The sequence below is a fragment of the Colobus angolensis genome, unplaced genomic scaffold (genome assembly GCF_000951035.1).
Source record: "Colobus angolensis palliatus isolate OR3802 unplaced genomic scaffold, Cang.pa_1.0 Scaffold16, whole genome shotgun sequence".
Lineage (NCBI taxonomy): Eukaryota > Metazoa > Chordata > Mammalia > Primates > Cercopithecidae > Colobus > Colobus angolensis.
In genome coordinates this window covers 6230832-6256667 of record NW_012114710.1, presented here as the reverse complement: position 1 = coordinate 6256667, position 25836 = coordinate 6230832, and the positions used below count along the sequence as shown (strand labels likewise).

The window sequence follows — 25836 nt, the reverse complement described above, 5'->3', positions numbered from 1 at the left end:
GTCTAGACTCTGAAAAATTCTGAACTTTGAAACACATCTGGCTCAATGGTTTCAATAAAAAATTAAGATGGCTATGTCATTATATATGTTATGGCAATGGATGTTCTAATTATTTTTTCAGACTATCAGATTGCATGCTTCAACAATCCTGAAATGTATAATACTATCTTATGTTTAAAAAACAAAGTAAAACAAAAAACTATCAATTATTTGAAAAGTTGATTGCATTTCAAAGAGCAGTCAAATAATATGCATAGACAAGTGAAAATTGACCCCTAGTGGTCTGGGGAAATGTAAATGAATTTATTAACCTTTCAAAAATGACACTTCTAGGAGACTCAGCTGATAATGCTTGTGGCAAGTGTACTGGCATGAAATGAATGAAGAATGCCTTCATTTGTAGGCTTAATTTACTAAAGGAAATCAGGACTTGCCTCCTGTAAGTCACTGTTGGCAGACGGTTTAAATGGCTTTGAGAGTAATAATTTAATTTAAAGAATAATTCCTTTTTATGTTTTACTGCTGCTACAGAATAAGATTAATTATCATCTCTTTATAAGATTTTTATCCTCTGTCATTTTCTGTAGTAGTTTTCCTACTTTTAGCCTGTATCTTCTTTGGAGGTAATATGACCTCAAATTTGTTCCTTGCATATAGAACATCTCTTTAATCAAATTACAGTTAAGAAAAGTCCATAATTACACACCTCACTATCAGGCTGCATTTTGAGTGATAGTGGAAAAACGAACTACCAAGCCTGGCTGCTCCCATGAGAATAAGTTCAGATAGGAAGGAAGTCAAGGCTCACCCCAAAGCTCTCTCTCGAGTCTCAACTCCCCTTTTCCATCACTACCACCACTCAGTGCCCCAAATCCAAATTTAAAATATAGCCTTGTCTTTAGACTTGGAGTAGTACAACTTTTGTATTTATTTTATTTTATTTTATTTTAGAGATGGAGTCTTGCTCTGTCGCCCAGGCTGGAGTGCAGTGGTGCGATCTCAGCTCACTGCAAGTTCCGCCTCTCAGGTTCGTGCCATTCTCCTGCCTCAGCCTCCCGAGTAGCTGGGACTACAGGTGTCTGCCACCATGCCCAGCTGATTTTTAAAATATTTTTAGTAGAGATGGAGTTTCACCGTGTTAGCCAGGATGGTCTCGATCTCCTGACCTTGTGATCCGCCTGCCTCAGCCTCCCAACATCCTGGGATTACAGGCGTGAGCCACCGCACCGGGCCTCAACTTCTGTATTTAAATCAATATTGTTCCATTTCACAGAGATTAGACATTATATTAACCATATGGGAACCTGTAAAACCACAAGACCCTAAAAAATTAACAAATTTGATATTTGGGGCCACCTAGAACTGACAGTCTCCAGAAGGCCTAAAACTTCAACAGAAGTAGCAGCTCCAAGGGAGTTGGAAGCCTCGTTGCTGCTTGGACTGTACTTCCTGTTCCAAGACCCCTGTCTTCTTCTCTTGCCTGGTTCATTGCATCTTCCATGATGCCCAGTATCTCATACCCATCTGGCCTTTTCACACCTAATTCAGTGTAATTATTGAGAAAGAGATAGCTACTATTTATTGAGCATAATACATGTTGACCACGGTGCATACATTATCTCAATTAGTCTTTTAGCCCAACTGCACTGAGTCACTCTCACAGTCAGGCACCTGGTACATGGTAGGTACTCAATCTACTTTCTTCAGCTCTCTCTTCACCTTCCCTAATAGTTCATTTGTCTCATCCCAACTGAGATTCGTTCATCTGGCACAAGTATTTATGGAATACTGTGTCTGCTCAAATCCTCTAGAAAGCAGAAGCTAAGTGCAAGAGATGTGTTGGGAGAAATGCCTGTGGAAGTTAAAGGGGAGAGGGAACAGTAGCAGTGGGGAGATGCTTCAGGCAGCCCTGCGGGTCTGACACATGTAAAAGGAGGAAGAAATGGAAGTTGGGCAGGCAGGCAGAGCCTCTGACAAAGTTTTGGCTATGCCAATGGGATGCCCAAGGGCAAAGACTGCTTATAAGAGGAGTCCCCCCAGACTTACACCATTCTTAGTCCTTGGCAAGGAATACTGGAGAGAATGTGGCTTCAGCATGAACACTGCCGATCCCCAAGGTGTGGCAGCTGGAGATGGGCAGTTAAGCACACTTAAAACAGTTTCTGTCTGTGGTGATTCAAGTCACCAAGGGGTGACTGCCATAGTGTATACCAGGATGTGATTTGAGGAACATGGGCAAAAATTCAAGAATCTATGAAAATTCACCTTTAAAGATCCACTTCTCTTACTCTCAAAGGTTTTTCAGTCTTTTTTTTTTTTTTTTTTGAGACGGAGTCTCGCTCTGTCGCCCAGGCTGGAGTGCAGTGGCGCGATCTCGGCTCACTGCAAGCTCCGCCTCCCAGGTTTACGCCATTCTCCTGCCTCAGCCTCCCGAGTAGCTGGGACTACAGGTGCCCGCCATCTCGCCCGGCTAGTTTTTTGTACTTTTTAGTAGAGACGGGGTTTCACCGTGTAGACCAGGATGGTCTCGATCTCCTGACCTCGTGATCCACCCGTCTCGGCCTCCCAAAGTGCTGGGATTACAGGCTTGAGCCACCGCGCCCGGCCTTTTCAGTCTTTAAGAGTCTAGTATTTACAAGTTTTTAAAAGTAAATATCCCTGGGAATAGAAAGATCTAAAGTCCTAGTTACTGAAGAACTTAGCAGAGGGTAGTTAAAAGCTCCCTAAGAGTAAAGAGATGGGACCCAAAATTTATTTGAGCTGGAGCAAGTGTAGAAACTCTGGAACAGAGAGATGTGCAGATAGAAATAGTGATGCACCAAAAACCAGTTGCCTGGGTTTAGCTCTGCCATAGTTTAAAATACGTTGATGCTCAAATCTTGTCCCTGATGTATGTGATATTATATAGTACATTTGATTTTTGTATGTGTTTATTATACCTTGCTTTGATTCAGAAAGGTTTACAGTGCTTCCTTTCAGATGGGTGCTTGTTTCTGACACCAGCATGAAGCTAAACATAATAGTTCCCAGAATATTCTGGAAATATTCTGGGACCTTAACTGGACAGTATGTAAGAAGGAAGGAAACATTCCTTCCTCCCTACAGTCTGATACACTAGTGAGAATAATAAACATTACTAAACCAACAATGAGCACTCAATAGGGAGCCTTGAAGAGTATCTTAGTGTTTAACACCGTGCTGTAAAGGCATGAAACTTTCCTCTGCCTTTATGAGTAAACTTAGTGTTGCTGCATTTTCCTTATTAGAATTATTTTCATTTCATTAGTAAAATAGGTAGTTGCTCAGGAGTAGAGCAGCTGACCTTAGTCTTTATATACCAATATGGGATGATTCAAGGGTCATGTGAAATGTCAAGCTACACACAACAGAACAAGCATGATTCTGTGTACACTGAATCTTCCCACATTGATCACTTTTGAGACCAGATAGTAACAAGAGAAGAGTAGAGTAGGCATGACAGAAATGCTTCACCAATGGAACAAAGAGGAAAAATGGTTCTTTTCTTCTCCTTCAACTCTATATGAACCAGTGAACACAGACTTAGTCAGTTCCAGGATGGAAACTGAGTCCCATGTTCCCATTTCTTATATTTGAGAAAACAAACACAAAGGGGTTAATAGACTTGCCTTTTAAAATCACAGTATGAGTTAATGGCAAAGCCCATAACCCAGTGTAGAATCTTATCCTCTATGAGGGTAATAAAAATATTATTCAGAATTGGGTAGAATTAGTTCTTTCCCTTCCAATCACTAAACTGTTAACACAATGCCTCTTGGGAGCATAATGAAGACTATCACTGTAACCTTCCAGGTACAGGATTCTTTATCTGTTACCATGGAAAAGGAGCAAAATCTAAGCCCCTGATTAAAATGAATGCTTTTGTGAGAAATAATCAAGATCCCTGTCAGGGTTTCATCACTGTCTTATACTCTTTGTCATTTTTTATATTACCCCAAGCCTGAGGCTCAAAGTGCCTACTTGAAATTTCTTTTTGTTGTTTGTATAATAACTGAATTTGTTCTGCTCCACCAGTTTCTTGATGATTTTCCAGTAAGATAAAGGTCCTTTAATCATTCTAAATATTTGAGCATTTTTATTTCAGTGGTAAATAATAGACTGATGCAGAGCGAAGTTATAAATTAGAATCTAAAATTTACCTTTCAACATTAATATTTTTTAGTGCTCCAGTATAAAACACAGAAAACCTATCTCAAATATAAAAGAGGAATGTAAAGTTACTAATTAAATAACTGGTAGCCTGAAGATATTCATTCCGGCATAGGCTTTGATAAATCTTTTCCTGAAGGCAGTAAAGCCTTTTTGAGAAAAAACCTTCTGAGGCTGATATGATTTAAGTCTCTCTGTTAAAAAAAAAAAAAAAAAAAAATTGGTGTTTAGAAATTATGCTGCCTTTTTGCTGCTCTCAGCTTAAATAGAAATTCAGCTGCAATTTAGATGATGTTTTCTTTCCTTTTTTAATTGCTGGTTTTCAGCTCTGAAAAGCTTTCCTTCCAGCGGTGCCCTCAAGGGCACAGTTTTATAATCAAGAGCCTTTGCCCCTTGTAGCCTCATGAGACTTGAACCCGCTGTTTCTCTCCAGTCATGTTTAACACAGACCTGGGAACAATCAAAAAGCTCTTCGTGTTTTGTGCTTTAAAGATCTTTTGATAAAAGGCTGCAGGAGAAGAACACCTGTGTTCTAGTCTAGCCGAGGAGAGCTGTGTGGTCTTCAGCAAGTCTCCTTAGTTTATCTGGGCTTCCTTTTGAAAATGAGGAATTTGTATTCAGTGGTTCCTTCTAGCTCTGTGTCTTTGGTGGATTTGCTGATTGCCTGTGAAATTTGGATACTGTGACCATTTCATCCTGAATTTTGTTTTTCACTTCAACAGACTATGTATACTCTGTTCTTGTCATTAATTGAATAATATCACTCTCTCACACTAACTTGTGCCTTGTAGTTATATACATTTAATGGAGGAATGAGAATGTTCCTTCATTAGCAAACCCTATCTATATTTAGTGTTTGGCTAAAACCTCGTTTGCACTCTCTTTATGTATTTTTTTTGTGTGTTAATGTTACATAAGTATTTGTTGAAGCATTTTAATCTATACTGCAAAAGGATGTTTTATTTCCTTCTTTAATGTACTTTGTACAGTTATATTTACAAAGGAATATTCTATAAATAATATAGGTACTAATCCACATATTTTATTCTTTCTCTTAAAAAATAAGAGAAGCCTTTTTTTTGAACTTCTCAGATTGTTTTGTTATGAAACATCACTACTGGCTGGGTGTGCTGGTTCACACCTGTAATCCCAGCACTTTGGGAGGCCGAGAAGGGCGGATCACTTGAGGTCAGGAGTATGAGACCAGCCTGGCCAACAGGGTGAAACCCCACCTCTAGTAAAAATACAAAAATAGCCGAGCACAATGGCAAATGCCTGTAGTCCCAACTATTTGAGAGGCTGAGGTAGGAGAATCTCTTTAATCCAGGAGGCAGAAGTTGCAGTGAACCAAGATCCACTGCCAGTGCACTCCAGCCTGGGCAACAGAGTGAGACTCCATCTAAACAAACAAACAAACAAGCAAACAAGCAAACATTACTATTAAGTTACATATGTAGAAAAGGAGTCAACTGAATTACGTTGTGCTTAATAATGCAAAGGGGCTCTCTGTCTCTCTTCATGTGTGTATAACACATACATAAATTATATATGTAATGTACATGTACACACATTTTACAGTTTATTTTCTATAAATGTTCAAGTTTATCAACAGTTAAATAAATATAAATTAAATTGACAATAAAATATACTTCTATCAATTAAAAATGTTTAAAATAATAATGCCAGTTGTTCAAAAATACAGGAAAATGAAGACTCTTAGACATGATAATGGGACTTTAAATTAGTACTACCTATAGGAGGGCAAATTTGGTGACCTTCTACCTGTAGGAGGGCAAATGTAAGAAAATATGTCTCACATGTTCAGTTTAGGTATTATTCTACCTAGTAATTTCATTTCTAGAACATTAACTCAGAAATAATTTAGTATATATACAAGGGATATTCACCATATAAATGTTTATATTAAGAAAAATTAGACAACTATCTTTAGTTTATATTCAACAATATGGGATTGATGAATTATAAATATAATATTATAAAATTATAAATATAATAAAATATACTACTTGGCTGTTTAAAATTATATCATATATGAATACGATTGATATGGAAGGATGCATGTATTTTTATGCACAAATAACTGATTTAAAATGTATATGTAGTTGGTTTCGGAAAAAACAATATATTATAGATATTTCAATAGCTTTATTGAGTTATAATTTATATACCATAAAATTAACCAATTGTAAATATACAATTAAATATTTTTATTAAATTTATAGAGTTATACAACCACCACTGCAATCCCATTTTAGAATAATTTTTTAAAAATATTTTATGTTGCCAATCTGTATTTTCTAATTTATAACATTGCTACTTCAAATGTGAAAGTTATTTATATTTTTAATTTAAAATTTTCATATACCTTTATCTACAGAAAAAAGCATGTCACATATCTTTTCAATCACTTTAGTCTGTAATTGTAGGTTTGGTATAATAAAAGTCAGTAGAGTTTTAAGGTAGTTACTAAAATCAGTTGCTTCTTATTTGTTAATTTTTTCTATGGATCAATGATTACTTTCTCATGAACAAAAAGGTCAAAACTTACCTGTTAGCTATCTGACCTTAGGCAGATTACTCTATCTCTTACGCTAAGTTTGGGAAGCCCAAATAAACGAATCCATAGGAAATACTTAGCAACTTCTGTTTAATAGTAGTTTGGGGGAAGAGATTTTTTCAACAATTCTGTTGCTGAGACAAACTAATGGATAGAATATATTTTTACATTTCTGAAATGTATCCAAGTCCTGGCAAGAAAGCAAAGACTCCTCAGAGGCCAAAATCTAAGTGAAAGAGGGAACACAAAGAAATAAGCAGTGCAGGGAAGCAGCTTTAACTCGTTGACCTTACATTTCAGTTTTGAAGACTTTCAGCACTGGGGCAAGAGAAAGCATAGCCACCAGCACCCTGCAAGGTAAGGATTCTGATAACAACCTTCTGCAAAAACTTGGAACCCAAAAGCCTTTACTCTTCCTCTAAAGGAAAGTTACCCCTAGTGATCCGGGGCACCAAATAAACACAGGGGGAAAGAAGTCTGCCCTGAGAATTTATAACTACAAGTCAGCCCTCATGTAAATGTGCAGGCCAAATCCAAACTTCCTGGGTGGAGGGGAAAGCCTCAAGCCAAGAATTTAAAATTATTCCAAGATGATGGTGCCCCCAGATACTGGCAAAAGCAAAATCAAATTCTCTCTTAATCTAGATCTGATATAATTTCCACAGATTAATCTGGCAAGGAATATGTACTGAAAGCAAAAAAAAAAAGCTGAAAACATACTTTAGACAGTATTAAAATACTTTAGATATTGAAATCATTAGCTAAATAATAAGTATGTTAATGTATTTATATAAATATATGTGGGATTAAAAATAGGAGAAATGAGCAAGATATAAAAAAGACAAAAATTTGAGAAAGCACAAAATAATTTGACAACTTTTTTTTTTTTTTTTTTGAGACAGAGTCTCGCTCTGTCACCCAGGCTGGAGTGCAGTGGCCGGGTCACAGCTCACTGCAAGCTCATGCCTCAGCCTCCCGAGTAGCTGTGACTACAGGCGCCCGTCACCTCGCCCAGCTAGTTTTTTGTATTTTTTAGTAGAGACGGGGTTTCACCGAGTTAGCCAGTATGGTCTCGATCTCCTGACCTCGTGATCCACCCGTCTCGGCCTCCCAAAGTGCTGGGATTACAGGCTTGAGCCACTGTGCCTGACCCCCGATAACATTTTTAAAATACAGTAATCGAAATGAAAACATCAGGAAACTAGTTTTGCACATTAAATAGAGTAGAAAAGAGAATTAGTGAACTAGAGGACACAACTGAAGATACCACAGAGAATGTAACTTACACTAAGATCTAGAAAATACAGAAGAAGTTAAGAGACCTAGAAGATTGAGTGGGAAGGTCCAATATACCTCTAATCAAATTTCCAAAAGAATTAATGAGAAAATTAGCAGAGAAGGCAACTAATAAAAACATTGTATATCTATAAACAAACAATAGTTAGAACATGTATAGAAACCTAATTTATGATGAATCTGGCAAAAATGTATAGAAATCTTACTTGTGGTAGAGCTGACATGACATATCAGTGCCAAAGAAATACTGGACTGTTCAATAAATGGTCCTAGAAAAATGACTTATCTATATGAAAACAAGAGTTAAATTCTGAATCCATACACAAAAATCAATCCCAGTTTAAGACTTACATGTGAAGAGTAAAGACTTAAGAGTTTTAGTATAGAAGAAAATAGTTTAATGACTAAAGAAAGATTTCTTAAACAAGATACAAAATATAAACTATACCTTTAGAACATAGTATGGCATAACTTTCACTTTATTAAGTTGTATATCAAAAGACAGCACTTACAAATTGAAAAAACAAACAAACCAAGAGAATTTTCAAAACGTAACTACCAAGGGCTGGTGTTAAAAATATTTAAACAAATCCTATAAATCAATAAGGAAAAATTAGAAAACATAATAACAAACAATTTGGCAAAATACAGAGACAGGAACTTCAAAAAGAAGCCAGGGAAAGTCCAATATAGTCTATGAAGAATTACTGAAACTCTTGTTTGCAGAGAGTTGTAATGTGCAGTGTTGGGCAATTGTGACTTATCTTAAACCAAGTTGGTGCAGTGGTTCAAGGGGTCCATGCAGATAATTTAGCACTTGTACCCTAGAGTTTAAGTGCCTGGTGGAAGACAGAAGAGTAAGACTGCACAGTTAAGAGCCACAGGTTCATAGGCAGTTGGAACAAGGATTCATACATATTGTTTTAGCTGTGGATTTCAAGAAAGGAGAGAAAGAAAAAAATTGTAGCTTAATTGTTCTATTATTTTCTAAGGTTTTACTATATTGCATCTGGGTGCTGATTTCATCTGTGCTGCTGGGCATCTGCTGTGATTTCTGACTCTGAAGAGTCACACCTTTGTTTAGTACTGCAAAATTATCAGCGATTGCCTCTTTTCTGTTCTCTTTGTTGACGTCTTAGAACTCCTTATGTATAAGTTAAATACTCTCGTTCTCTTCTTTGTCACTTCTATTTCATATTGTTTATCTCTCTGCTTCAGTTTGGATAATTACTTCAGTTTTATATTCTAGTTCCTAATTATTCTTCATCTGTATCTAATCTATTTAACATATCCATTGGATGTTTATTTTTTGGAAGTTCTTATTGCCTCTTTTGAAACCTGCCTGGTCTCTTGCTATAGTCTCTCACTCCTTTCTCCTGTTTCCCATTACCCTTTTTATTTCTTTGAACATTTGAAGCATAATTACTGCTGACTCTTTTTCATGATACTTTTTTTCTTTGTGTGACATGGATATGTGTGGATAGACTGGCATTTTTCCACTATTAGTTTATACTTGGCTGATTAAATCATTGGGAATTTGATGTATTTCTTTACATAGAATATTACATAGAATATGTAAAGAAATACATCAAATTTTGCTATGCCAGCTGCCTCAAGATACTACCAATACAGAAATGAGATTAGTTAATCTCTCAGTTTTGGGCTTCCCTGAATATGCAGGTATAGGAGTTTGAACTTCAGACTGTTGAGTGGACTGAATCTTGGTCTTAGGTTTTCAGGAAAGAGTTTTGCACCCAGAGTTAAAACAGAAAACTTGTCATCTTCCTTTGTTCAGGCATAGTTTTTTTTCCAGCTCTCTTTTAGTAAAAATGTGGTCCTTTGAGTGTTCCAGCTTCAACCTCCTACCTTGACTCATCCTCTGTTCTTCCAAAAGTTGTTAAAATCTGGAACTTAAGAGTTTCTAGTTAAAGAAAATGCCTGCAGGAGAGCAAGGCCTTCAATGCGAGATTACTAGTCAGTCTTTTTCTCTGTCTCCTGTTCATTGTTGGCACTCTTGTTTTTCTTTTATGTTCTTAGAAGCTTTGCTGTACATTCAAGTAATATTTGCCACACTTTACCTTTTATAGTGCATTCTATAGAAGGAGTATTTTAGAATATTTAACTAATCCTAATGCCAAAATTGGAATTTCCAGAAATTTTCTTTAATGTAAATATTACCTTCCAATTTACCAATAAGATATTCAGAACTAGTTTTAAGTAGTCTGTGTAGTCATCTAGAAACCTGTTTTAGAACGGAGTATGCAGGTAGATTTGCATAATCCACCTTTTCCTTACATATGAGATATATATATAGATAGATAGATAGATATATTCCCAAAGTGTGTGTGTGTGTGTGTGTGTGTGTATATATATATATATATAGTTTCTCACTTTATTGCTCTGGCTGGAGTGCAGTGGTGCAAACATGGCTCACTGAAGCCTCGACCTCCTGAACTCAAGCGATCATCCCATCTCAGCCTCCTGAGTAGCTGGGACCACAGGCATGTGCCACCATGCCTGGCTAATATCCCATATCCTATGTATTTTTAATAAAGAAAATTTGGGGGTCTTTACTTCTTGTAATCCACCCAATTTTGTGTGTGTGTGTGAGAGAGAGAGAGAGAGAGAGAGAATCAGTAAGCTGCATTGTTTTAGCTAGCTAATACTATAGAGTCCCTTCCATTATGAACTCTTGGTTTATTCTTTCGGATGACCATTAAGATTCCAGTCAGCTTCTGAGCCTGTCTAGATACCCCTAAAATGCCAGGAGACCTTGACACAAACTCAATGCTAAGAAAGTCAAGCCCAGGCTATGATTTCAGGCTATGGCCAGCCTCTTATGTTACCCAGTCATTTTCTTGAACATGTATGAGAAATGGTCAATGCTGTCTTTCAATCCTGACTTCCAAATGTGGGATATAGAACACAATAAAGTTACAGGTACAGACAGATCATCCACACCCCTTGCTTTCAGTCATGGGCCATACTGAAATGTAATAAAAAGTACAGTATATTTCACTAATTCCAGGGTACATATGTTTCCTTCTTTTTGACAGCTGTGAAATTGGGATATATCTAGCAATTGATGGTGCATAAAGTTTAAATGGTGATATTGTTATTTTCTTGTGGTATATAAAAATACCAAAATAGTGCTGTATCTCATAATTAATGGCACTTTATATTTGATGAAGTATAGTATTTTGTTTTTAAAGTCCCACTGGAAAAAAATTTCTTGACCTGTTTGTTATTCTGAGCAAGTTATATATTCCTAAAGGTTATTTTTTTCCTGAATAAAAAATTACCAGAATATTTTGGTATTCTTTCATAGCAAGCCATAGGAGAAAATTAAATCCAGAAAGGTGTCAGTGTTCACATATTTATAAACTACTATTTTCCATACATATGCTGTTTAGAAATGCTCATAATATTTTAATGCTCAATTATTCTTCTATAACAAAATTTGTTCAGATCAAAAGCAAGGATAATTTGCCTTTGAAAGCAGAGAGATCATATGCGATATTTTGAAAAATGTATTTGTCTCTGACAAATTTAGTAACTTAGGCCTATTAACTCAACATATTATAGGATGTGGTTAAAATAGAACCATCCATCTGACACATATACTGTTTAGGAATAGTCACATTACAAATGACTGTTATCCTTTGAGTATCACTTATGTCAACTTTGTCTTATGTCTATTCCACAGGCTTAAAAATGATATTCAAAGAAAAGTGTGTGAGCAATAACGTAGAAAGCAGTGTATTTATGGGGAAGACATTTTGGTGATATTTTATCATCAATATCAACAAACATAAATTGAATCCAATTCATGTATGAACATAGTTCTGTGCTCTTCATACTTAAAAATGTAACATTTGGTTCTATGTTACACTCCAGAAAAATGCACACTAGAAGTTGAGAAGATGGCATATAAGAGGTGATAAAAATTACTAATTTGGAAGTGTTTACAGATTTTCTTGTCCTACTGCTTGCCAAAGAGTCCTGTATTTTACAGCCTCTGTCTACTCCATAGCTCCTCAAACATATGAAGATAGTATATTTCTACTAGACAGGTTCCTACACATATCTTAAACTTCTTTATTGTAAAACAAAACAAAAAAGAAAGCCACACAAACCAAATCTAGAACTTCATGATCATAAGGCAAACACTCTTGAAGCCATCACCAAGATTTTAGAAACCAGATCTTCCAGTTACCCTAGAAGTCCTTCCACATGTTGTGTCCCAATTATGATTCCTCCTTCCCCTGAAAATAACTACCAATGGATCCTTCTAGTAGTCACTTGCTTGTGCTTTATTACAGTTTTATTACACAGATTTTCATCCCCAGAAACTGTAGTTAAATTGTACTCATTTTCTCTCTATTGCATTTCTTTTAATTTATAGGCTACTTTGCAATCCCTTTTATGTATATATTTTTACAGTTCATCTGTTGCAGAGCCCAGAGAGATGCTTATTCTCATGGTTTAGGCTTTACTGATTAGCCTACTCATGGTACAAGTAAGCACATTCTTCTCAACTCTATTTTTGCTACAAATTGTCAGCTAAATCCAGATGCTAATTTGACAAAACTATAGTGGATAGTGCGTTCTCTGGTCAAGAATCACATCTTTTAGTTGTTGTTGTTGTTGTTGTTGTTGTTGTTTTTTAGGTTGGCAGCCTTTGATACTCAGTGACTGAAACAGTGATCAGCAAACTCCAGCTATTGGCCAAATTCCGCCAGTCATATATTTTATATGGTCTATGAACATAGTCTGACTAATTCAGTATTATCTATGGCTGCTTTCATGTGATCTCTTGTTCACAAAGTCTAAAATATTTACTGTCTAGGCCTCTACAAAAAAAAAAAAAAGGTTGCTGGATCTGATCTAGGTCACCAGTATTTATGTTGAAGTCTCCCTGGTTGTTTTGGTTGTCTGCAGCTCATTTTCTAAGATTCCTGAGGAAGGGCTCATGAGAACACTATTACCTGAGTTTTAGCATGTTCACAATTTTCGGGGACCCTTTATACTTAACAGACAATTTTTCCTGATACAAAATTCTTGGCTCTATTTTAAATATTTTAAATATGTCACTACACTTTTTTTCTGGAATAAAAGTGTTGGTTTTAGAAAGCCTTGTGGTAATCTAGATTTCATTTTGTTTTCTTTTTTACCCATAAGTCATTTGCTCTATATGTCTCCATGCATGAAGAATTCTTGCTTTGTCTTTTAAAGTCCAGCAATTTTACTAAAATATGTCTTGATATGTTTGTTCTGAGTTGATATTCTCATATATATGGCATGCTTTCAGTATTTAATATCAAATCATTTTATTTTAGAAAAATATTCTTGAATAATAGTTTCTAGTGTTATTTCCCTTTGTTAGTTTCTATACTTCTTTAGAAATTCTATTATCAGTGTATTGTATATTCTGTGTATGTTCAACATTTGTCATTTCCTCTCAAATCCCTTTTATTTTCTTTGCTATTTTTGATTTTAAAAGCTTTCTTTCCTTTCATTTTCTCTTATTAAGGTATTACATGTAATGCTTATTTGTTTTTATGTTCTTTCTAATTTTGACTTAATTTCAGAAATAGTATTTTTCTTCAATTACTAATTCTTTTCTGAATCCTATCACTTCATTTCTGAGTTAATCTAACTCTGATTTATATTTTTGTTCATTTCTTGAATTTTTTTTTCTTAACATCTTCTAGTTTATTTTTAAATACTTAGTTACACTTGGGTCTGTTTTGTTGTCTTGTCTTTCTGGTATGCTTTCATTGTCTGCAGGGATGTTATTGTGCTTCTTATTTTTCTTTATCTTATTATAACATTGTATAGGATTTTACCTTAATAATTTTTTGATGCTTTTAAGAATTCAGTTTTCCTAAATTTTTTCAAAGGAAGTTGTGTTCAAAATTGTTTCTCTAACTTCACAGGGCTTCCTCTTAAGTGGTTTGTCTTGTACTGAAAAAATAAGGTAGCTTTTCTTCCAAGGCTTTCTGGCTCTGTTTTTCTCCCCAACTTTTTTCTGAATCTCCGTTTTTATTTCTTGTCTCTGTGACCATCCCTCTCAATTTTGAGTCCACTGCTAGCTAATTCCTCAGTGTAGGTCCCTCCTGACATAGCCTTTGGAGTGACTGATTTTAAGAGTTCACAGGGGCTACACAGTTACAATCCCTTTAGGCCTTACTAAGACTTTGGTGCTCTCTCATTTTTGTACTCAACCATTTTTGGATGAAATGACTGCCAGTTTCAGTTGTTATTCTCAAATTAGCCATTGCTATTCTAGTGAACATTTGTTGGCTACTTTGGAGTTCTTTCGTTCTCAGGTTTGTCTCATAACCCGTTGTGTTCCTTTATTTCTGCCTACACATCCAGCAACACCATGCAATGCACCTCTTGTGGCTGTCAGTGATTTTGTCCTTACCCACTTGCAATTGTAGGTTGATGATAACACCTTGTCATCTAGTTTTGTTGCATTCGTTGTCTATTGGAGTTTTTTGTTGTTGCTGTTTTCTAGTTGTTTGGTCTGTTTTTATGTGAAGATTCCAAGGGTTTTATAAACTATGCCACCAATATGGCCATCTTCCCCAAATTCTCCTGTTATTATTTTCTGGTTTCTACACATCTGCGATACAGAACAAGAACTGGGCCTAGATGAGTAAATCCAGACTCATACAAATTTGAGGAGAAAGGAAGAAATCTTAGCCAATATACATATAAAGATATAGGAGAGAAAGGAAGAAAGAGGAGTAAAATCAAAGACTAAGAAACAATTTTGGAAAGATTCTAGAAAACAAGATGTTCTATAGGAGGATATGGCTCACAGAATTCAGAGGAGATAGAAGAGAATGCAGGAAGTACTGTTTAGGTTTATAAATTGTATCTAATTTACTATACTTGAGGAGAATTAAGAATAGAAGAATTTTTGATAAATTTTGCACTTGAACTCTACACATTAAACTTGACACTCCTCAAACACCAAATTCAGTGGGCCACAGCTTCAACATGGTAACAAGTGTGTATATAAAAGGTGTACATTTTTGAATAAGCAAGGTAGCAGATATGCAGTAGAAAATATGTGTGAAAAATAACTCAGGAAAATTAATATTTGTGGAGAGCCTGCTGCATGCCAAACACTAGCTACATATTTGTCCTAGCAATAATTCTGAGGTGAACTATTATCATGGCAAACAAACCCAGGTCTTGTGAAGTTCGAGCCAATGATCTCTCCGTTACACTTTATAATATCCTTTCTCCAATGGATTAATAGCAATAATAAGCATTGATCAAACATTATGAGCTAGACACCCTACTGTGTGTGCTACATGCTGTATTTAATTTTGATACTCACAACAAACTTATGATAACTATTCTTATCCACAGTTAAAGAAATAGGGATTTAGAAAGGTTGAATACTTTCCAAAGTTCACACAGCTGTCGAGTGTCACAAACAGAACTTAAGTGTGACTGTCTTCAGAGCCAGCTTCTTAACCACCACATTATGTTATTAGATACCTATGAATATGACCTTGGTCCTCATCTAGTAGTTAATCTCAGATTTGGGCTGACTCTCTAGATGTCCCCATCCTCATACCCATGTACATTTTTCTAAAATTCCGATTGTTTGAAGAGGATTACTTCTCAGCAGAATGGGATTGTCCTTTAGGCAAAGACATCCAAGTAGTCTTATGTTCTTGTTAGGGTCTCCTGGTATGAGACAGAGCAATAGGAGGAGCCAGAGGAAAGAATCCTACACAAAATAAATTCTTGATGACTTAAAGATCAGTCCTTTAAAATGGAGTTCGTCCAATGTAAAGGTCTTAATATAATTCATCTCTAACCTATTTTCTTATTTCAAACTACAGAATATCTGGTTAACATAGGGCTCAAAATTTATTTCAATTTATTAATTGTTTAATAATATTTAATCCAAAATTATAATTTTGTCTCCTCTTTCACTAATCTGAGAATCTACTATTTCCTTAATCCTTGGGAATCTGTAGTCTGAAATTATTTTGATATCTTGTTTTGCCATCTAAGGTTTACAAAGACTAGCTAGAGTTAACCTCTGTCCATTATCAGGACAATTAAGAGCCAGTTCTTTATTTTTCTATTTTTATAAGGCTTAAATTTGATGTAGTGGTCTCCCAGTTTGAAAAAAAAAAAAAATGTGCCATTTAAAATAAAAGCCTAAGAATATTTAAAAGAATTGGGGCATAGATAATGTGTGTAACCCAATTAGTATTTTAAAAAGTAATTGTGGATAGAGTAGAAAAGAGCAAAAGACAACCTTATCTTTGTGAAGTTATTATTATTATTTTTTTCTGTTTTAGAAGCTGCCTCAGATATCTCACACAATAATGGTGAGAGCTGCAGGGAGTTAATCCAAAAGACAGTCAGATGCTTTCCCCTTGCTAAATTTGATTGTTGTCTAACCTCATAAACAAGAATACACTAACTGTAGATGTCACTGACTTGGTTGATTTTCAAACAGGGAAGACTGATGCTCTGATTTTCCTAATTAACTCAGATGATTCCATCAACCTGATGGGCAGAGCTTGCTTACTGAGAAATGATGTGAAAATTAAGATGCATAGACAGTTCTCTAAGAAACCTGATTAAAAGCACTATACTTCCAATACTAGGATTTTTACTCAAATGAATGCTAGCCCTGTTCCACCTCCACCAAAGGAAATACGTAGATTGAAATGTTTACATTTTGGCTTTCCGCAGGCAAAAAAGGAAGTATTAATACTACTTTGTTCACAATTTCCACTTAATGATTTGTGTAAATAATAATTATCAATGACATCAATGAACATTATTAGGATCTGAGAAGTATAACATTAGCTTTTATTAGCCCATATCCTTTCTGATAGACACGGAGGATTAAACTGTGTTTGAAAAAAAAAAGAGGCAGAATCTGAATACTGACTATGACGTGTACATTTTTAAAGTACTTCATTATGTCTGTAGGAGTTCTTTCTGCCAGTCTCTCAAATCCAGGTTTTGCTTAAAGGAACACATGCCTTATGCCAACATACCAGTCTTTTGGGGAATTCAGAATGCAAAAAATCTCTTTTTGTACCTTCACAACCAACACATTTGTTGAGAATTAGAAGGGCCAGGCTTTGACATTTTCCAGCTTGTTATCTATTTAATTTTCCATCTGCTTCTTTTGCCACTGCCTTCCAAAGGAACATCTGCTGCATATCTGAGAAAAGGGAAGGAAGATTGGATTTGTGCCACCTGGGTCTGCAGTCTCAAACCTTGAGATCCAGAATAAGAGAGGGGAAGGAGACTAACGAATGGTCCAGAAAATAAAATGAGGACAAACAGTCTGTTAGAACAAAGCTGTATTTTTCTTTATTGCAGAGCCCACATGACTGGGCAAGCTGGGTGGCAGTGTCTACAACCAGCAAAGGCTGGATGCAGGGGGAGGCAGCTGGCGACTAGCCAGTGGCAAGAGCACTTCCCAGAGCTTGGACACTCCCTCTGGTGCCTGACTCTGTATGTGGGACCTGGTTTCTCACATATTTCTTAAGCATTTATGGGGCAGCTGCTGTGAGGCAGTTTAGTTCTGAGTACGCTGGAGGCAGAGAAGAATAAGACATAATCCCTGTGCTTAAAGAGCTAGCCTAAAATGGGGAAGAGAGACAAATGAACAGATCACAATATCACGATGGAAACTTCTATATGCTAGGTAGGGAAGAAATGTCACAGAAATACATAGAAGTGAAAAGATGTATTCCTAATCCTGTTGTAGCAGGATGAGCCACAGACAAAACCTCTCAGACACTTATTTGTAGAAGGAAGGGCTTTATTCAGCTGGGAGCATCAGCAAGCTACTGCCTTAAAATCCGAGCTCCCCAAGTGCATAATTGCCGTCCCTTTTAAGGGCTCACAACACTAAAGATTTCACATGAACGGGTTGTGATTGATTTGAGCAAGCAGGGGGTACGTGACAGGGGCGGCATGCACCAGTGGTCAGAGTGAAACAGAAGAGAGCAGGGAGTTTCACAATGTTCTTTTATACAATGCCAGAAATCTATGGGTAACATCGGTTTCTAAGTCATGAGTTGACTTTTAGCTACTAGGTTTAGGCCAGGCAGGTCCAGGCCCGGTTTTGGGCCTGGCGCCGGGCTTCCTGTCTTTGGTTTCACTTCCCTGTTTTTTCTTAAAACAGGTACTGAGTATAAAACAATATGAGAGGGTCTTCCCTCGTTTCCCCTCTTGGAGACTCTCACTTTTTATTAGTGGGAGTTCTCACTCTTATTTTTGCTACTTATGTCTTTTTGTGCAATAGATTGATAGTGATTCACAGAGTACACTTGTGCTGAAGCATTTTGGTGAACTAAGGTAGTGATGAAGCTTTTTTATCATTTGAAGAAGTACAGGTAGCAAACAAGGGAGTAGTAAGCAGGTTTTTATTACTATTATAACTTTTATTATAAGAGTTTTAAATCCTCCTAGTGCTGGGAACTAATTTTTAAACATGGCTTCAGGGTTGAATTCGTGCTACACTTGTACGGGCATTTGTGTCAGTTTTGTATATTTTTAACTATGTCTTTAACTACTTGCCTTTGATTATCTATGTGTAGACAGTAATTAGTAAGGTTAAATTTCTTATAGACCTCTCTTTCAGCTGCTAGCAAGTAGTTGAGAGTCAATCTATTTTGATAGATAGCATTTCTTATCTGAGTTTCTTGACAAGCCAGAATAGTCAAGGCTTGACCGGTTTTATTAGTGATGATTTTTAAAACAGCTTGCAATCATATGATTCAGTTGAGCATGTCAATGGGGGTCCAGTATCCCTGTGAGCCATCTTGTGTCTAAGTGGCAGGTCTACAATATTGTATAATTTTTTAGGAGGTCATTTATCATTTTAATTACCTATGGCTATGCTTCATTTTCCATGGGAAGCATAGACAGGGAAGCCCAGGAGTTCACCTGTTTTTATGGGCAGTAGGAAGAAAGATGGTTTAATAGTGCCAGTAACATAACTACCTGTCCACTGGTCAGGCAGCTTAGTGTAGGCTCTATGTCTACATATCCAGTATAACCCAGTGGGGGCAGTCCAGTCCCAGTGGAGTTCTGGGTGGGCCCAGACAGTCTGCAACCTTGGAAATTTACTGAATGGATCTCTTTCTGTGTAATTGGAACTCCACCATGTAACTGTTTTTTTGGTACCATTATACAGTTTTTGCCCCAGACAACTAAGTCATCCTACAGAATGAGTGAATTTTTCCTTTTTTAGCTATGCAATATTGTCCAATAGTTGAGACTTTTAGAACCTAGAAATGATTAGGGTGACCCTTTTGGGCCAGGAATTCATCAGGAACTGGTTCTGTAGGCACTAATTCTCGGGCTTCTTATGGCCATTGATCTCTTACTATAGTTTCTCCACAAACATAACATGAAGTGACATTTAGAGACTGGACTACATGCTCGGCTGGTTCTTCCTGGAGTCTCTGGTACTGGCACATTTAGTTTATCATAGAAAGTCTGAAATACTGGTTCTGGAGAGTGTTTACAAACCTCCTCTTTTACTAAGATATTTACTCTAGGACCTAGTCCTTTCCTATTGATGCCCAGAGATACGTGTTCTCCTATTTTTTTTTTTTTTACCTTGGGTTTAAGGGATTTGTAATTATTAATTTTAAGGGGTTGCAGTTTCCACTCATATAGGAGGGGCTGCCTTCTCGTTTTTGGAACTAAACAGGATCATTTTCATCCTTTTTCTAAGTAGTCTAGATGACACAAGACCAGTAATTACACACATTTGCACATGAGCTTAATTTATGGCAGATATACTTATTTCCTGCCATGAAATCAATTTTTTTAATTTAAAGAACTGCATCTTATTTTATGCCAATTGCTATTGATGGTCACACAAGCATTACATTTTAGGGTTATATGCTTGGAGACCCCTCTTTTTTCTGTCCTAGCTATTACTTTATTTGTGTCACCTAGAAAAGGACCAGTCCTTAATTTTATTTTAAAAACTGTGATCATGAGAGACTTAAAATGGATCATAGCACGCATCAGGTTGGTTATTTCCTGGGCTACACACCTTGGATAGAATAGCATTATACAAACAAGTTTCTTTTAGAGTCCTGATACACTTATAATAACCATAAAATAATAGGACCATAGCAATCTTTTGTCATACCTCAGTGACTTGATGTATATTCTGGGAACAGCCCTCAGTCTGAGGAAGGTCAGTTGAAGTCCTTACTGTACAAGTCCAAATTTTAAGGAAAACTAGTCTCACGATGAGTTTCCTCATATTTTGGCTGTGCATGGACCAGTCAGCTTCCGAGTGTGACTGGAGCAGGGCTTGTCATCTTCTTCAGAGTCACTTTGTAGGGGCTGGCGAAGCTGCTCCCATCCATGTACAGCTCCCAGTCTACTGATGTTTAAGGATGCTCTCAGAGGTTGTACTCACTAGAATAAACTGAGTCCAATACTTTTACACAGTTTGTTTAATTAGGCTCTCTGATACCAGGAGCAAGGTGGCAGGGTTTAGGGTGTTACAAACTTCAATGATTATGCAGGCATTTTCACAGAGCAAGCTTTGGTATCTAGTTAGTCTAGTTTCATTAGCTAGTGGTGTATTTCGGTATTTATTAAAATTACCACAACATGGGGGGACTTTATGTTTAGGTTTTGCCTAAGCGTTAGCTTATCTGCTTCTTGTGCTAACAGGGTTGTTGCTGCCAGGGCCCTTGGACATGGGGGCCAGCCTTTGGAAACCCTGTCTAGTTGTTTTGAGAGATAGGCCACTGGCCTTGGCCAGGGCCCTAAAGTCTGGGTTAAAACTCCAACTGCTATTTTTTCTCTTTCTGACACATAGAGTGTAAAGAGTTTCGTCAGGTCAGGTAGTCTCAGGGCTGGGGCCAACATGAGTTTATCTTTTTAACTCATGAAAAGCTTGTTGTGTTGGTTGTAATAGATGTAGTTTATCTAATCTACATTTTTATTGACTGTCATCTACCAAAATATTGACTTAAATCTTGTAACTATTTGATTTCAAGCTTTAAATTGATCTGGTATTCCTTGCGGGTCTCCAATTGCATCTAAATAGATGTGAGAGTTGAAAGACCTATAAGGGGATTCTCTTGCTTTACGATGTCTTATTATTATTTTTTTCCTCTGATTGATGAAATGCCAGGGTGAAAGGGATAGCCAAATGGACTAAAGCACAAGTGCCACTCTAGTTATTCGGCAGAGTGCCCAGTAAATCCTGGAAAAGAGTTACCATGAAGCCCACACCTGGTTGACAGGATTTAATACATCATGCCAAGCTCTCTCTGCTATATCCCAAAGTCCCTGTAGGTCAGCCCCCGAGGGCCATCCAGCTTCAGTCTCCCAACACTAAGTTCACTTTGTGTCTCTCATGGCAGGGAGGAGACTTAGCATTCCTTGGAGACCTGAAGGGATTCAGTGAGCTTAAGAATTTTCAAGAGCTTATCAATCAGTCAGCCCTTGTTCATCCCCAAGCAGATTTGTGGTAGTACTATGGTGGACCTTTACTGGGCAAAATAAAATAATCAGTTAATTTATTTCAGGACAAGAATTTACCATATAACATTATTTTTATATAAATTCTGCCTCCCCCCTTTTTTCTCTTTCTTGAAATTTTTTAACATAATTCCTAGTGGTGTGGGCTTATTTGTGCCTGACCTATACTTCTTTGAGACAAAATACCACACTCACACCACACGCACACCACAAAACAAAAAACAAGTAAAAAGGGCACACACACACGTCTGCAGTTTACACCAAACCAAAATCAGAGTATCCAGAAATCCAAGCCAGGTCAAAATCAAAACCAAAGTATCAAGCAGTCTAAGTCAAGTCAAAAACAAAAACCAAAGTGCCGGTACAGGCACACCGTGGGTGATCAGGCCATGCTTCCACTCAAATGGAGTAGGCAAGCTCCCAACACCAGTCCTCTCAAGCAATTCAAACCAAGTCAAAACCAAAACCAACACCAAAGTGCCAATAAAGGCACACCGTGGGTGATCAGGCCACGCTTCCACTCAAATGGAGTGGGCAAGTTCCAAAGACTAGTCTTACCAAGTTTCTGATGTCTGGAACTCCAAGTGCCAGTTCCTTGCCGGTGTTCAGCCACTGTGTTCATTCTCTGCGGGGGCCTGCTACATGCTGCTCTGGCGAGGCATCCCACCAGGGCAATTGCCTACCCAAGAGCGCTCTTTGGATCATGTCACTCAGGCTGGCTGGAGTCCCCAGCAGGGATGCTCCACAGGGCAGGCCTAAGCCGCCTAAGGGGCTGCTTCGGCTGTCCATCAGTCACCTTGCTTTGGGGTCAGAGAACCAAGAAATGTAGCAGGACGAGCTGCAGACAAAACCTCTCAGACACTGAGTTGTAGAAGGAAGGGCTTTATTCAGCTGGGAGCATCGGCAAGCTACTGCCTTAAAATCTGAGCTCCCCAAGTGCACGATTTCTGTCCCTTTTAAGAGCTCACAACACTAAAGATTTCACATAAAGGGTGGTGATTGATTTGAGCGAGCAAGGGATACGTGACAGGGGCTGCATGCACCAGTGGTCAGAGTGAAACAGAACAGAGCAGGGAGTTTCACAATGTTCTTTTACACAATGCTGGGAATCTATGGATAACATCAGTTTCTGAGTCATGAGTTGATTTTTAACTACTATGTTTAGGCCAGGCAGGCCCAGGCCCAGTTTTGGGCCTGGCGCCGGGCTTCCTGTCTTTGGTTTCACTTCCTTGTTTTTCTTAAAACAGGTACTGAGTGTAAAACAATATAAAACAATATGAGAGGGTCTCTTCCCTCACTGTGAAGAGAAGTGGTGGTTCAAGGAAAGGAACAACTGTACAGAGACAATGCTACAAGCTGAGTCTGGAAGGATAAGTAGGAATAATAGAAAATAAGTTATTTTTTTCTCCTTATCAATGAGGGGTAGTATAAAACAGCAAACCTTCATAATTGACTCAAACGTAATCCCCCAAACCTTAAACCCACCCACCACCCCCTCAATGTCAAGGCATCAACATTTATATCAAAGAAAGGTATCAACTAACTGAGTTCTGCCACTTTTCAATGTTACCTACAGAGTCACTAGTAAGGTTAACAAACTCTCATCACAGTGAGATAAGAGGGTCAACCTAATAATAACTTTCTGATTTGCTATGGTGGAGCAATGATAAGTAGCCAATTGCCTGACTTTAAGTTTTCTTAATTATCTAACTTTAACATCGACAAAATATTTACATGTAAGAACACAATAGCAAATGCAATAAATTCTTAGAGTTAGGAGTGTATCTGCAAACAATCAGGTATGAACAAACCTCTACTCCACCATAAGGAATACAGAAATAAAAGACATGACCTTTCTGTCAAAGAAGCAGAAACCTAATTGCAATGCCTGGAGTGTTTTAAATGGCTAACTATAATTTTTAAAATCTCTTTTCTATAATTCTGACATGACAAATATTTAACATTTAAATGAGAAAAGAATAAGGACAATGCTATGCTTTATTGCTCAGTAAATGTATGCTTTCTTCATTTTTCACTGCAGTCTACAAATAAGTATAAAACTTTTTCTCATTTGTTTTATATTAGTCATAGTATATACAGAGATACAAAAATAGTTGGCATAATCCCTGACTTTGCAATTATATTTTATTTTCATTTTAATAAATTTTATTTTTTAAAATATTCATTGGTGATGTGGAAATAACTGTGGGAAAAGACTCAAACACACCTTTTTTTTTCTATCATCACATTTTCTTTCAACCTAAAAGAAAAGCCTTCCTCAATTTTAAAAACTCGTTCAGAGAAAATTTTTTGAAGCTTTCTTTAACCAATAAATAGCAAGCTATGAGATAATATTAAATATTTGGAATATTTTTAGCTTGATTTAACTCATCCAAAACTCTTAAAGATTATTATAAGCATGAAATAGTTGTGTTTGGTTTATGGTTAGTTTCTTAAATGGAGTTTAAAGACATTGCAATTTTTAATTTTTAAATAGGACTATTATATATGGTAGATGTAAGAGTCAGGGTTCTCCAGAGGGACAGAACTAATAGGATAGATGTTTATATGAAGGGAGTTTATTAAGGAGAATTAATTCACACCACACGATCACACAGTAAAGTCTCACATAGGCCATCTGCAAGTTGAGGAGAAAGGAAGCCAGTGGTGGATCAGTCTGAGCTCCAAAACCTCAAAAGTAGGGAAGCCAACAGTCCAGCCTTCAGTCTGCGGCCAAAGGCCTGACAGCCACTGGCAAACTACTGGTGTAAGTCCAAAAGTCCAAAAGCTGAAGATCTTGGAGTCTTGATGTTTGAGGGCAGGAAGCATCTAGCACAGAAGAAAGATGAAGGCCAGAAGACTCAACAAATCTGCTCTTCCATTTTCTGCTGCCTGCTTTATTCTAACCACGCTGGCAGCTGCAGTAGTTGATACCCACCCAGATGGAGGGTAGGTCTGCCCCTCATAGTCCACTGACTCAAATGTTAATCTCCTTTGGCAACACCCTCACAGACATACCCAGGGACAATACTTTGCATCCTTCAATCCAATCAAGTTTACACTCAATATTAGCCATCACAGTAGATAAGAAAATTTTCTGCGTTGTTCACCTGTAATGAATGGGCTTAAAAAGAGGCTGATGATGGAAACCTTTTATTATTTCAAATTGAGAAAGAAATGAGATTTTCTATGCTATTACATTATTCTTCTATTAGCAAAACTTCCAAAGTAAATTATATCAGGAGGCCATAATCCAATTCTTCCTAAATTAAAGTTGGTAGAAGCACAGAATATTTTTGAGTTGGAATGTATGCCAGAGTTACTTAGTGATTTATAAGTGGGAAAGCTGAGAACCAGGAAGGTTAGGTACCTAAATCTTATTTGTGTGGGTTTATAACTATGCCCTAAGTTTCTCCAGCATATCACGATTCGTGGTATTATCTTATCACTGTCAGTCATTTTGTGTTTCGTCTTTTCAGCCATAAAAAAATTTTGTTTAGGGACAGAGAAGAATAAATCTTTTCCTTGACTGAACTTGAATATACCATTTCCACTCAAGACTCTAGAAAATCAGATTTCACTGGCGGTCCCATGACCTGAAAGAATGGCCCTGTCACCATGTTATTCCACACCAATCTGGTTTTCTTTGTTGGTTCTCCCTGAGATTTTAGGAAGACAAGCACAGCAGGTGGTACCATCCAGAGTTCACCCATCTACCTTGAGTAAGCTTTGCAAGTACATTTATTCAGTCTGCAATGACCTCTGCAGTGACCCTGGGGCTGTTTCAGTGAATGCTGCTTTTGTGGCTCAGGTGCTGTCCTAGAAGTTAGTTGTCAATGAACCTCAGGTAAAGTTACTGAGGGAGAGACATAAGCAGATTTAGTAAACTGTTTAAATATTCCAAGCCTAACATTTTCTGAATTTTAAATAACTACACATAATTTTGTCTTCAGCACAGTACAGATCAAGCATAATAAATACATCAGGAGTGAATTAAGCCAATTGCTGAAACGTGGCTGCACTTCATTGGTAATAGAGAAAATATATGATGGCATGGTCAACATTCAAATGAGACCCTGAGTTAGTCACATTCTGATCTTTTTTTTCCCCCTGAATAGTTATTTTTTCTTTTCTACAAACATCTATTTTGCAACTCTGCTGGTTTTGTCCTTTTTCTTAATCTTGAGGCAGGTACATTGGAAGGCAAGATATTCCAGTCATTTCTGCAGCTTTTTTATTCATCT

The 25836-nt window shown here is 37.1% G+C and overlaps 1 protein-coding gene across 1 annotated transcript in view; it reads left to right on the top strand.

Moving 5' to 3' along the window:
- The window catches only part of NECAB1 (N-terminal EF-hand calcium binding protein 1), a 170464-nt gene that overhangs the window by 105405 nt on the left and 39223 nt on the right, over positions 1-25836 (top strand). The gene's annotated exons all lie outside the window — the stretch shown is intronic.